Genomic DNA, 13681 nt, shown 5'->3' with positions numbered 1-13681 from the left:
CAGAGAAGATCAGCTGCCTGGGAGCCCCAGCCCATGCATGTCTACTCAGAAGCCAGTCCCATTAGAGTCAATGGGGCTTCCTCCCAGGAAAGTGTGGGTAGGATTGCAGCCTGTGTCTGCGAGGTTGGGAGGGGCTCCCCGACCCAGAGCGAGAAGGGGCGGGGAGGCAGAGAGAAGCCCCCCCTCCTGCCCCACTCCGAAGAGGCTTCAAGAGGCACGCGTGGGTCCCGCTGAGCAGGCGGGAGGCACTCCAGCCCTCCGCCTCCTTGCCCTCCACTCTCCTCTCCCGACCCGATTGTTCGTCTGAAAGCAACACACAGCCGGGCAGGACGATCCCGGGCAGGGTCTGCTTCCTCGCCCAGAGCAGGGACCCGGGTCCAGCCGAAGGGAGACGAACGAGCGCGGGGGGGGGGGGGAGGCGCTGTTGCTCTGAACTTCCCTGCCCCCCTCCCCGGGTCTGCCTCGGAACTTGGGGGGGGGGGGTGTGGGGAATCCCCTCTCCACGGGGGGGCAGCCCTTTCCTCTCTGATCTGGTTTCCGGGTCCAGGCTGCTGCGTTCCTCATGGAGCGGCTGGTCGACGATTTGAGAAGGGAAGGGGCGGCGGGGGGGGGGGGGGTAAAAAGCTGCCCCAAGAGCCCCCCCGCGGGACTGGCGCCCTCAGCAGACAAGAGCGGGCGGCCGGGCTGAGAGGCCAACGCTCTGCATGTCTACTCAGAAGTCAGTCCCATTGGAGCCAATGGGCTGACTCCCAAGAAAGCGTGGACCGGTTTGCAGCCTAAGCCCGCCGTCCTCTCCACACTTTCCTGGGAGGAAGCCCACTGACTGCAACGGGACTGCCTTCTGAGCAGACACGCGTAGGATCGGGCTCGTCCCCGGACGCGATGCGCAGCCACGGGTCGATCTCGGGACTGGGCGGGGGGAGCCCGGCTTGCCGTGGGGGCGGGCGGCGGGGGGTCGCTCCGCTCTGGGAAGGAAGGGGCGCCTCTTCGAGCCTCGCCAACCCCCCCCCCCCCGCGATCCAGGGCCGAAGGACTGGACCCCCCCGCGCCACCCCCAGCCTGCTCTGACGGGGCGCGGGAGGGGGGCAAGTGAAGGGGAGCCCCCGGACCCTTGGCAAACCCAGAAGCCCAGTGCCGTTGCCCTTCTGGGCAGGCTCTCGCCCCCTCCCCTCCCCGCCCCAGGCTGCCCTTGAGGCCCCTCCCAGGCATCCGGATCCGGACCCCCGCGCCGGATCTGTTGCGCTCTCCTCGCTCGGCGCGGCCCCAAAGAAAGTTGAAGCGGCTCCCCCCAGGGGCGTAGCTGGAGGGGGCAAAGCACTAAGTTCGGCAGGGAGCGCGCGAGGGGACCCTCCCCTTCGGAGCCCTTCCAGGCGCGGGGCGCAAAACGGAGGCGAATGCCTGGAAGGGCTCCCAAGGGGAGGGTCCCCTCGCGCGCTCCCTGCCAAACTTAGTGCTTTGCCCCCTCCAGCTACGCCACTGGTCCCCCAGCCCGCCCGGGACCCCGATCCCCGCTTACCCCGAGTGGCGCTTAGCAGCCGCGGAGCCCCTCTGGCCAGCTGCCGTCAGCAGCGGCGCTGGGAGCCGGAGAGCCCCGCCGGGTGTCAGTGCCGGCGTCGCGGTCCGCCCCCCCGCTGGATACCTGTCAGCTGGTGCGATCGCTGGGATGGGGGCTGGAGCCGGGCGCAGGCGGCGGGGAGGGGGCCTGGCCGCGGCCACAGTCCCCTGGGGGGCGCCTCCAGCCCAGCACAGCCCAGCCTCCCTCCCTCCTGGAAAAGGTGCGGGGGGGGAAGGGGGTGCCTCGCCCGCACGCAGTGGGGCCAAGCTGCGCGGAAAAGTCTTACCTCATCCCCTCCACTGCTCGCAGACGCAGCCCAGAGACGGGGAGGGGAAGGGAGGGGGCGTGTTCCCCTGGGAGGGAGGGGGAGGGAGCCCGCTCTGGGCGGGGAGGGGGCCTGGCTAGCTCACTGCGAGGGGGCACCCTGGAAGGAGGGGCAGGATGTGAGTGGGGGGCGAGGAACGGCGCCCAGGAGGAGGGGGACCCCACTGAGTGGAGGGGAAGGGGGCGGGAGCCCTCGCCCACCCTGCCTCCAGCACCCCCCCCCAGCCGTCTCAGGCTGCCCTCCTGGCGCCCAGTGGAGCCTGCCTCTTGCCCTGCGCACGTGGGGATTGCTTGGGGAGGGCACGGGGGAGCAGGTCCCGCTCTGGAGTGGACTCGATGACCTCTGGGTGTATTCTTCCCGCCTGAGTATCACTCAGATCAGGCCCCAGGAAGCCCAGCCTGCCTCTGCCTGGCCACCCAGAGGGGTTGGGGGCGAGCTGGAGTCCTCGGAATGCTCCTGGCTGGGTACACGCGTGTATTGGACGTGTTCATGTGCCAGGAAAAGTGGGGCTGGGCGTGGAAATCGGGAGCCTGATCATCCCTCCCACCCCCTCCTCTTCCAATATCCAGATTGAATCCAATCGGGAGCATAGCGCTGCATTGCAGATGATTCCCCCCCAGTCCGCAGGTGTCACCAGTGGAGATTTATAGCCCATCAATTATCGCGGGCGTCACTCTGCTCAGGGTAAATCTAAAGGGCCTGAATATTAATGGGGAAGGCACACCTGCAGCGACGGCCGCCCACTGGCACACTGCAGCGGGCAGGGTGGTCTGCTCCTCTCTGGGGCATGACCTGATCCTGGGACCACAGTTGACCAGAAGCACATCCTTGCGGGCACCACTCGCCCACAGGCCAGTCTGGCCTCTCCGTCTTCACAGTACTTGGTGCTTGCACAGCATTTTGAAGTGTTCTCCAAGCATTATATTCATGACCGCTGGCATTCTTACAACAACCCTGCAAGGTAAGCCAGTATAGTTTTGCCTTTGTTGCAGTGGGGGCACTTAGGCAGAGAGGAAGTGGCTTAGCTAGTTCAGGGCAGAGACGCAACTTGAAAGAGGAACTTTCAGGATTACTACATTTCGTAAGCTCTTGCCTGTGGCTCAACCCCTGGAATTCAAGGGCCCAATCTCCAACCATGCAGACCTCCATTGAAATGAATGGCAGCTGCAGCAGAGCACTGATGAGTAAGAAGTCCCAGTGCAATTCCCATTCATTTCAGTAGAGGCTTGCACAGGACATGCACCACATGAGAATGTGCCCAGAGGATACAGCAACAGCACAAGTGCTTCGATTATCCCTGCAGACCTGGGGCTTGATCCGGATTCCAGGTCAAGTGATGCACTCTGGAGGAGGCCCACTGATTCCAGCACTTGCTCAGTGGACCCTCACTATGGCTGGGCTGGACCCTTAAATATTTGGAAAATGTGAAATATCTGTCAAGCAAGGATCAATACGAAAGAACATTAGACGTGGCTCTGGTTAAAATGACGGACTACCAAGGTGCAGGAAGGTGCCATAGGATGAAAAGTCTTTATCATTAATCGGTCATCCTCACTGGTACTTTTTCCAACAAAAGATAAAACACAGACGTTGACTCTGGTCAGCAAAAAGTCTGGCTAGAGGACTTTCTTGACAAGAGAGCCATTTTTTTTTTTGTATTTATATACCGCCTTTCATGGTCATCAGATTTCTCCTCAGACTTTATTTCAAGGCAGTTTACACAGGCAGGCTATACTAAATCCCTATAGGGATTTTTACAATTGAAGAAAGTTCTGTCTTTCAAGAACTACAACATTTCAGGTGGATCCTTTTATGATCTGTTATCACAATCTGGCCTCCAGTTTCCTCCCACGCAAGCTGACAATCCTTCATATCTCACTTGAAGGGCGGCCAAAGAGCAGATGGAAAAACTTGGCTTGGCTTGTCAGCTGCTTCAAGGTCTCACTGTTCGCCTCGAACTGGCAACCTTCAGCTGTTATCTTTAGGCAACCAGAGGCTCTACCCTCTAGACCAGACCTCCTGCCCATTGGTGGGCCAAAGCCAATAGGTAAGTCCCATTGCCACAGAAATGGTTCATACACACACTTCGCTTTTGCCCTGGGGCTGGTACCTGAAGGCCTGATGGCCTACCAAGATCTGAATTTGACCCAAAGGTCGTTACTGTTGACCTTAGGCTAGAACAAGGTCTTACTGCAATGCCCTTTGGGGACTGTTGTGCTCTGCTGGATCTCATTCAATTCTCAGCTAAGCGGGTACAAGTCCAACTAGGATGGGGATAGGAAACTACCTGTGAATATGGGAGTGTCATAAACATTGAGACACAGTGTTGGAGGGGCTATCACTCAGTGGAGGAGTAGCTGCTTTGCTTGCAGAAGGGCTCAATCCCTTGTAGGACAGGGAAAAATTCCTGCCTGCAATCTTGGAGAATCACAGCCCATCAGCGTCCGCAATACTGAGCAAGACAGACCACTGGTCTGACTCAGGATAAGGTGCTTTCCCACCCTGTATTGGCCACTGAGTGGGAAGAATGGGGGTTCAAATCCCAGCCTCCCAGGACACCTGGAGAATGCCACCTCTCTCCAATCCCTCCTCTCACTCTACACCTTCCATGAGAAGTTTGGCTCAACCCCTCAGCCTGACACCCCCTAAATATGGGTCTCTGAAATGAACTCATATTCCTCCCCTGCTTACCCCACTTTCATTTTAAAAATCTTTATACATACACCCGATCTTTCTTCTCTGACACAGAAATGCCCAAGGCAGCACACAGTCAAATGTAACGAGATCAATAAAAACAATTAAAATATTCCAAAATAACAAACCCATACTCAACGGAAGACTCAAGAAAAGAGAGAGCACAAACCAATGAAACCAAATCCTGGGCTTGCTGGAACAGAAATGACAGCAGTTGATTGCAAGGCACTGGTAGAGGGGGAGCTGCTCTGTTGTCTCCCTTGTGTTTAGATTGTAAGCTCCTTGGGGCAGGGGCAGGCACCTTGTGCAGTGCCATGTATGCTGCAATATATCCAAATCGATATAAAACAACTTGGTGAACACTGGAGGAAGGGGGAGGCAGCTGGAGGTCTCCTTAACGTAAGGGCATGTTTGTTCCCTTGCTCCATGTCAAACCCCAGCAGGCTCACAGCACATGTGCAAAGACACATGTGCCTGTCCCACCGGCAGGAGCCAGTTTAGAACTGGGCTGTAAGATTATAACACAAAAATTCAACTTTAAATCCATTCATTAAAGTATATTCTTCCCCGGTCACATATATATACTTGGAAATATATTATTAAACCATACTTAATTGAATGATCCTGCTCTTCTCACCTGACATTTTTGAGTTGCAAGAATTTCAGATCAAACGTTGAAAAATTGAATTTACAAAGTTAAAAAAATAAAGGGTATATTAGAGTTCTAGCCTGAGCATGTTTACTCAGAAGTAAGCCACAAGCACTTCCACCACCTATACCTTTTGGGGCTGCATTTAGTGAAATGAATCAACAAGCCTCTGCTTCCCTCTGAGGGAAGCTTGATCCAGTCTTACCTTCTGCCCCCATCCTCTCTACACATCTGCCCCTGGAGGCAGGGCAGCCTGGCAGTTATGCCCCGAGGCACATTTCTGCTGCCCTCTTTCTGAGCCAGTCACTTTTTCTCAAATGCCCTTTGAAAAGACTTTAGTGGCAGAGTGCCTGTTGACAGCCGCACTGCTCCTGCTGCAGGAGAAGACCTGGGGCTTTGCTTCACTCCATTTCCTCCTCAGCCACCCCTCTTGGGGATGGAAGCTGCACAAAGTCCCAGGTCCTCTTCCCGGGGCCTGGAAAAGAGACTGTAGGTCATTCTCTGGGAGTGGAGCAGAGCTGAGCATTGACACTTGTTGCAGGCAGAGGCAGCTTGTGCGGCCATAGGTTTTGGGCAGGCTGACAAGGCATGAGCCCCAGGAAGTTCTCCTTCACAGTCTGCACAAGGCTGCACAAAAGCATGTGTGTGTGTGTGGGGGGGGGGGGGCTGAACAGGAGAACAGATTCTGTTTGGGTTTTCTGTCACCAGGAGGCAGAGGCAGCAACATTTCACAGGCTTATCCTGATGAAATAATCGCCTCCTCCCTGAGCCTGAAGCTCCAAGCAGGGAAGTCCTTGACACTTGTTGTTGGGGGGAAAAACCCCAACTGGGTTTTTAGTGCCACACTAGGAATGATAGATCCCTCCGCCAGAAAGTGTGCACACACCTCGTTATTAATGATGCTCGGGGGTTTGCTCACACAGGACTGTAAAAATAAAAAGAGGCACACAGCAGGCATTGAAATAATAAATCCCAGCCTTCTGCAAAGTACTACAGATTTATTTTATTTTTTTGCAGGGGGTTGGGTGTGTGTGCGGATTTTAAATAAACCATTCCCAGCGTCCTACAGGCCCGAGTAATCTGAATGGGGGCATATTAGGGTGAGGGGGTATGTGCATTGTGAGGTGAGCAGCCTCACCTGCCCACACTAGACTGGGAAATTTCAGCAGGGGGAACCGGATGAAAGCCTACCTTCTTTCCTTTCCACTCTTTAGAAACCTACCCCCACCCCTCTATTGCAGGTTCTATCATGGATAATAGAGAACATTTTTCCAGACCTTATTGTGTTCTGCAAGGGCAGATTTCAGGTGTGTAGAACAGAATAAAAAGGTATCCCTTTTTCTCCCCTCCCAGAAGTCAAGGAGCCCCCAAAACAGTTACAAGGTTCAGTAGCATAACCAGAGGGGGGCAGAGTAGTAAGTACTGCAGATGCCGCAACGTCCTGTGTAAGCAACCCTTCCCACTTGTCATGGGAGCCATTCCTTGGAACTCTGCGCTCCTGTGCATTGCTGTCAGTGCCCAGAATAGCTCTGGTGGCAAGTGGGTGGGGCTGCTTAAGCGGTGCGTTGCGGCGCCTGCAGAACTTACTATGCCACCCCCCTGTAGCTATGCCACTGACCAAACGAATGTACACGGCAGCACCTTGCTTTGGGTCTCCACTTGTCTAATTCTGCTCTCAGACATACACAACACTCAGCCACAGCCTGCCCCCCCCCGGCCAGCTCTCCCGTCTCTGCACACAGATTAGGCTGTCATTCGTCTTTGCTGGGCCGGCGCAAGGCCCCCGCTCGCTCGCTCATTCCACGAGAAGAAGAGCTCTCTCTCTCCTGTGGGACGCGTCATCTGTCACTTGTAAGACGATGGGGCATTTGTCACCGGCAGCAGCTGCAGCCGGCGGGAGTGAGCGGCACTTGAAAGGGTCTCCAGGTTATTTACGCAGCTCATCCTGAGCCACTCGGAGTCCTGGCAGCAGAGCGGAGCCTCTTCTGCCACCACAGGCAGGCCTCACCTGGACAATTCCCTCTCTGGCAGCTATCGAGGAGGACAGTGCTCAAGAGAGATTCAGCAGATGCAACTGGACAGAGCACCTTCAAAGGAATGTGGGCAAGGAAGGCTGGTCTGCAGATGGAGGTGGTGAGGGCCCAGCATGAGGGCTGAGACCACAACCATTCCAGCCCAGCACCTGCTATTCCTTAGGGCTGTGCTTCTCCATCATTTCAATTTCAGGTCCCTTATGAAGGTACTCTATTTCTGAGCCCCTCCGACATAAGAACACAAGAAGAGCCTGGCTGGGTCAGGCCAAAGGCCCATCTGGTCCAGCTGCCTGGATCTCACAGTGGCCCACCAGATGCTTCAGGGAGCACACACGACAACAAGAGACCTGCATCCTGGTGCCACTTCATGACACCTGGAATTCTGAGGTAACCTATTTCTAAAACCAGGAGGTTGCACAGACCCATCACAGCTTGTAACCTGTGATAGACTTTTCCTTAAATATGTCCAATCCCCTTTTAAAGGCATCCAGGCCAGATGCCATCACCACATCCTGTGGCAAGGAGTTCCTCAGACTAATTACAAATAAAAAAAGAAATATTTTCTTTAATCTGTCCTAATTCTCCCAACACTCAATTTTAGTAGATGTCCCCTGATTCTGGTGTTGTGTGAGATGGAAAAAAACATCCCTGTATCCACTCTATCCATCCCCTCTATAATTTTGTATGTCTCGATCATGTCCCCCCTCAGGCACACTTTTCCTGACTGAAGAACCCCAAATTCTGTAGCCTTTCCTCATAAGGGAACCACAGGCCTACCATAGACAAATCCTTGACAGAAGAGCACCCAATGTGTGCATGTGTGCAGCCCACTTCTGTGTGCATAAGGATCTGTAGACTGGGGGAGAGAACCAACAGTGGTATTAGAAGAGAACTAGAATGTCACATTCACCAGCCAGAAAAGAAGGTACAGTGGTCTGTGTTCCTACATGTCCCCTGCCTTTTCCACAGTTAGCACAACTGTTCTGGAGGCTGCAATATTCGGCAACCTCTGCTGCCGCTTCGACAATAGTCCTAGTTCTTCATACCCACCCTAGTGACCTACCAGGTAGCACATTCTGCCTCCTGCATGATAGGGGTTGACTGAGTCTCTGGGGATCTGGCAACCCCATTCAAGGAATTCACCACAAAGGACCCCATCAACATGCAGACCTGGAGTATTCTGGCTGAAAGCAAGTCCGACATCTCTAGAGCAGTGCTTTGAGTACTATATAACAAAAATGGCAGCCTCTATGGGAACGCTGAAGTCATGGCCTCTTTCCTTCATCCAATCTCTCCCATGCGAGGGCCAAAATCAGCAAACGCCACTGCCATAAAGAGGGTAAAGCCAGACAGAGAGAACCACCTCCAGAAGTCTCTCTCCCAGTTATGCAAAGAATTCCCCAGGACCCTATCAATAGCATTTAGCCATGGGTCAAAGAGGGCTGGGACAAGGCTCTGACCAACCACAGGCATGTGAAGAGTTAAAACATAAAACTAGAGTTTATTAAAAATAAAAAGGGGCGGGGGTTGCATAATACAAGGAGGAAAGAATAAAACAAGGAAGTTTGGAAGATGGCTTGGACATTGGCAGGGCCCAGGTGCAGATCTTAAAAATTCGGGCAGGTGATAAAAGCAAAATAATTCCCTGATCTCCACTCACCAGGTCCTACCTGTGTTTATTCAGGGTCTTAGCTTTCCAGGTGCCATTCTGCACTTGATACCTAGAGAGATGAGTGAGATCCCACACAGGTGCTTTCTCTGAGAAAGCCTCAATACGCAAAGATGTTCTGAGACTTGACCTAAAGAAACTAAGGTTTGATTATGCCCTTGGCTCATATTATTGATTTGAATTATTGATTATTGAATCAAAACTAAGGTTTGATTATGCCCTTGACTGAATGCAAACCACCTGAGCATCCCTACCTGTCCTGTGGCCTGATCAGGTAGGCCTGAATGCCAAACAGCTGGGGGACTGGCTAGACCTATGGTTCTTGGGGAATCTAGACCAGGGGTCTCCAAACGTTTTTGCCAGAGGGCCACATCAAATATCTGGCGTGGTGTGGAGGGTCGGAAAAACAATTTAAATATAAAATTTAAATAAATAAATTAGAGATAGAACTTAGATGAGTGAATAAATGAATGAATGGGCTCATTCATTCAACCTCTCTGGCTCTCAGAACACCCTCCAGACACAATCAGAGCACAGTTCTAGTCACGTTCAGTTGAGTGGGCCAGAGGCTTTCAGGGAACAAGAGGTTGGCTGCAGGCCGGAAAGAGACTTGCTGCGGGTCGCTTTCTGCGGGGCCGCATCTGGCCCCCGGGAAATATAGATTTTGGGGGGAAATATAGATTTTTATTTAAAAAGTTTCATACTACAATCAATAATACAAAGGAAAGAAATCACATTTTACATTTTCAACTACAGTCACATTACATCAGCTGTTTAACTAGAACACAGATACATCAGGTTATAGGTGGATTCACCCCATCTAACCACTCCCTCCATTTTTTCCACCTGTCTCTACCGGTTCTCACCCTTTTGTAAGCCACGACACCGTATACTTTGGAGACCACAAAGTGGACCCATCCCTGCATGTTGGGGGACTTTTTCTCCTTTATTTCTTTGCCCCTTTGGATGCCCAGCGCAAAAAGGACATACAGATTTATCAATCTTGCCATAGACCACGGCACCTCCCACCTATCGTCTCCTCCCCTCCGTTGTCCTGCATTACTCGTCCTCTTGGATCCCCCATACCTCCCGCCAGCTTCTTCCCAGAGACAATAGTCTCCTAGGTCTGTTGGGCCAGTTCAGGTCACTTAAAGGCCCTCGCTACACCCCTCCACAACTCCTTCGCTTGCATACATTCTTGGACGAAATGGGCTACCGTTTCTATCAGTGGCAGGGCACCTACCGATCTAGAGGGTCCCGACCCCGAACAAGTCGGCCTCTTGTACCTCTTCTGATCTTCTTGCAACCATGGGTTTGCCGCTCCCACCCTGAGGACCTGATGGAAAGCCCTCCACCTTAATTCCCATAAACTAAAGGGGATTCTCTTCTCGCTAAAGGCACTGTGCGCCACCTTCTCCTGCAAGAGGTACGTGGAAAGGTGCATCTTACTTTGCTGTTTCTCTTGGTGAGGCCTCATGGTAAACTCCTGTACCGTCATTTCATACACGTAACGCTTGAGTTGTTTCCCTTCCAGCCCGCTGGTTTTATATGGCTTGACCGAGAGCCCCATCTCCTTCATCAAAGTCACCGCCTCCCTCATGTACTCCGGCAAAGATCGTTTTATCGCCTGAGTGAGTACGTATCCCGTCTCTTCTTTCACCCACCATTTCTGTCCCCAGGTCATCTTCTTCCAAGTGTCTCCGAACTGGGCCCATACAGATCCAAAAGCTCCCTCTTCCTACGGCCCCTGCCTCCATTTCGCCCAGTTGCCAAAGTTATAGGAGACAAAGGTTGCCAAGAACAAAGGTCCCAGGGCCCAAACCCCTAGTCTTCCTTCTTTCACTTTCTTATATGCCATCACTCGGGCAAGAGGGAAGAAGGCAGTGCCCCACAAGAAAACAAAAACCTGACAAAAACAAAAACCTTGTCCACCATCTGTTTCGGCGAGGGATAAATCGCCGCCAAATTGGACACCATCGGAACGCAATAAACATTGATGTAACGTGCCCTCTGGTACAGGTTCAGGTTCCATTTTTTCCACCTCTTCAGGTTTTTTCTCCACCTTAGAGGCCCACAGTTTCCAGTTCTCTTCCCACCCTCTTTGTTTCAGTCCAAAAATTATACCTAAAATTTTTATAGATTCCACCTTTTGAACCTCTTGTTTCCTTCCATCCGTTTCAAAAACAGCCCCCATGGCCCTCACCTCTATGTTTTTCCCCCTCGACCCAAGAGAATAACATTTGGTTTTATCCTCGTTTATCACCGCTCCCGAGGCCCTGCTGTGTTCATCTATTATTCCCTTCAATGTCTCCATCTCACCCACGTCTCTAACCATAACGTACACATCATCTGCGTGGGCTACCATTTTTATGGCATTCCCAGCCTCTGCGCTATTCCCTTCCCCACCATGGCGATTCCCTTTATTCTGGGCTCTGCTTGGAGTATGGACAGCAACAGATCTAATGCCAAAACAGAGGAGCGGGCTCAATGGACTTCCTTGGCGAATCCCTATGGGTATGATTTTTCCCTTCCATCCATTTACCTGTGGCATAACTGATGCCTGCTCATACAGAGTTTTTATATAGTTTATGAAAACCTCTGGGACACCCTTTGCCATCAGCGTTTGCCAGAGATACTTTCTGTTTATTCTGTCAAAGGCCTTAGATTGGTCCATTTGTAGAATGTAGAATTTGTATCCCTTTCCACTCTCCCTTCTCCACCATCTGAAAGATCTCTCTAACCAGAACTAAGGAATCGGTCATCTTCCTCCCTAGGACAGCACTAGTCTGGGTCCTCACAATCAACTTAGGGGCTCTTTTGGAAAGTCTGTCATTCAAAATCTTTGCTCAAATCCTATAGTTGATGTTTGTCAGAGTAATGGGCCTCTAGTTTTTAGGCAGAGTAGGGTCACCCTCTTTATAAATGAAGGTTAAGATTTCTCCATAAAAACTATCTCTAAACTTGTCCTCTTCCCCTAAGGGTCTATTAAAAGCTGCAGCTAGGGATTCGGCCAGTTCTTTCTGAAACAACTTATAAAAGGTGTAATTTAGTCCATCGGGACCTGGAGCGGCGCCGTCTCTTCCCTTTCTTATACCCTCCAGCACTTCACCTTCTGTTACGGGTTTAGTCATCTCCTTGGCTTCTTCCTAGGCATTTTCATCAAAAAATCAGTCATGGTTTGCTCTTCTATCTTTTTCTCAGCGTACATTTTCTGGTAGTGATTATTCTTGATGCTCAACATCTCATTGGTTGAATATTTTGTCTCCTCTCCTCCCAACTTTCGAAGCCCTTAAAGTTCATGATCGTCCTCCCCCCCCTTTGTTTCTTCTCCCAGTCTTCCTGCTCCACAATTGGCCCCTTTGATCTGTATTTCTGCTTTTGTATTCTGGTCTCCCTCCTCCTCTGGTGATATTCTTGGATAATCTTCCCATCCCTCTCTAATTTCTTCTTATTCCATGCCAGTCCTTTGTTGATCCTCTGATGGGCCTTCAGAAAGCCAAAAAGGTCTCTATGGTACTGGGCCAGTTCTTTTCTGTACACGTGCGATGACATCACGATGCACTTCTGCTTAATTTCCCTCTTTAGCTCCTCCTACCATCTGATCGGGTCGTTCCTTCTGACCTCAGTTAATTCTCTCCAAGTGATAATACACTTCTCTATTAATTCTTTATATTCCTGCTCACACAGCATAGAGGGGTGCAGTCTCCACCTTGGTTTGCCACAAAGGGTCAGGCAATCGCCGTACAACTCTATGGAAAGATACCAGTGATCTGACCAAGGGGTCAGTCCTATCCTGCAAGATTGCACCGTCCAGTCCTTCTCCGCCCTCACCCTGTCTATTCTGCTGGCCACCATTGGGTGACAGTAAGTAAAACGTCCGCCTGCCATCTGTGGAAATTTACTCATATAAACCTTCCTGCAACTTAAAGGAAAAAAATCTAACCCGTTATCAATTAAAAGCACTTTATCTTCTAAATCTGAATTAAGCAAAAAGGCGTTTAGGTTCCTTTCTTCCAGGGTCAGAGGACAATCTTTAGCAGGGCGTCTCGTAGTCATATCTCTCAGATTACGCCTGTCTTCTATTCTTGACCTGTTATTGAAGTCTCCAGCGACTATGAGGGACCTGTTGGTGATTGCGTAATCTTTGAGTTTGGCCTACAGTTCTTTTGTAGGTCCAGCCTGGATTGGGGCATAGATCGCACCAAGTCTATAGCACCCAGTCTGATATTCCTTCTCATCCCTCTGTATCCCGATGATGTTAAAATCGAGGATGACCAGGTGGCCTGGGACCACTTCCACTGACCTCTGAATTTGCAGGTCATCTCGGTTTCGCGCTAGAATAGCCACTCCTCCCATCCCCTTGGTCTTATAGGACCAAATGGATGGACCCCACGTCCAGAACCTCTGAGCATTGCTCCTGTCCTCTTCACCCTTAAAAGTTAGCTCCTGCAGGATCACGAGGTCGTGGTTCAGACGATTCACGGCGTCAAGAATTTCCTCTCTCCTCTTTTGTTGTCTCAGAACCCTCACGTTCCATGTTAATATTTTTAATTTTAACTGAGCCATTGATATAAAATGTAATAAAATAACATAATTCCAATGAAAAATTACTACTAAAAATCCTACTCAAATCAAACATTTGACTGTTACGGCTTTGGCGACGTCTGATGTGTCCAGTTTGCTTATCTCTGGGCCGTTTCCATCTAGACAAAGAAGACACGGAATCTACAAAACAAAAGGTTTCTGCAGTGGTGCT

This window comes from Tiliqua scincoides, chromosome 3, assembly GCF_035046505.1.
Source record: "Tiliqua scincoides isolate rTilSci1 chromosome 3, rTilSci1.hap2, whole genome shotgun sequence".
NCBI lineage: Eukaryota > Metazoa > Chordata > Lepidosauria > Squamata > Scincidae > Tiliqua > Tiliqua scincoides.
This window is presented reverse-complemented; position numbering follows the sequence as displayed.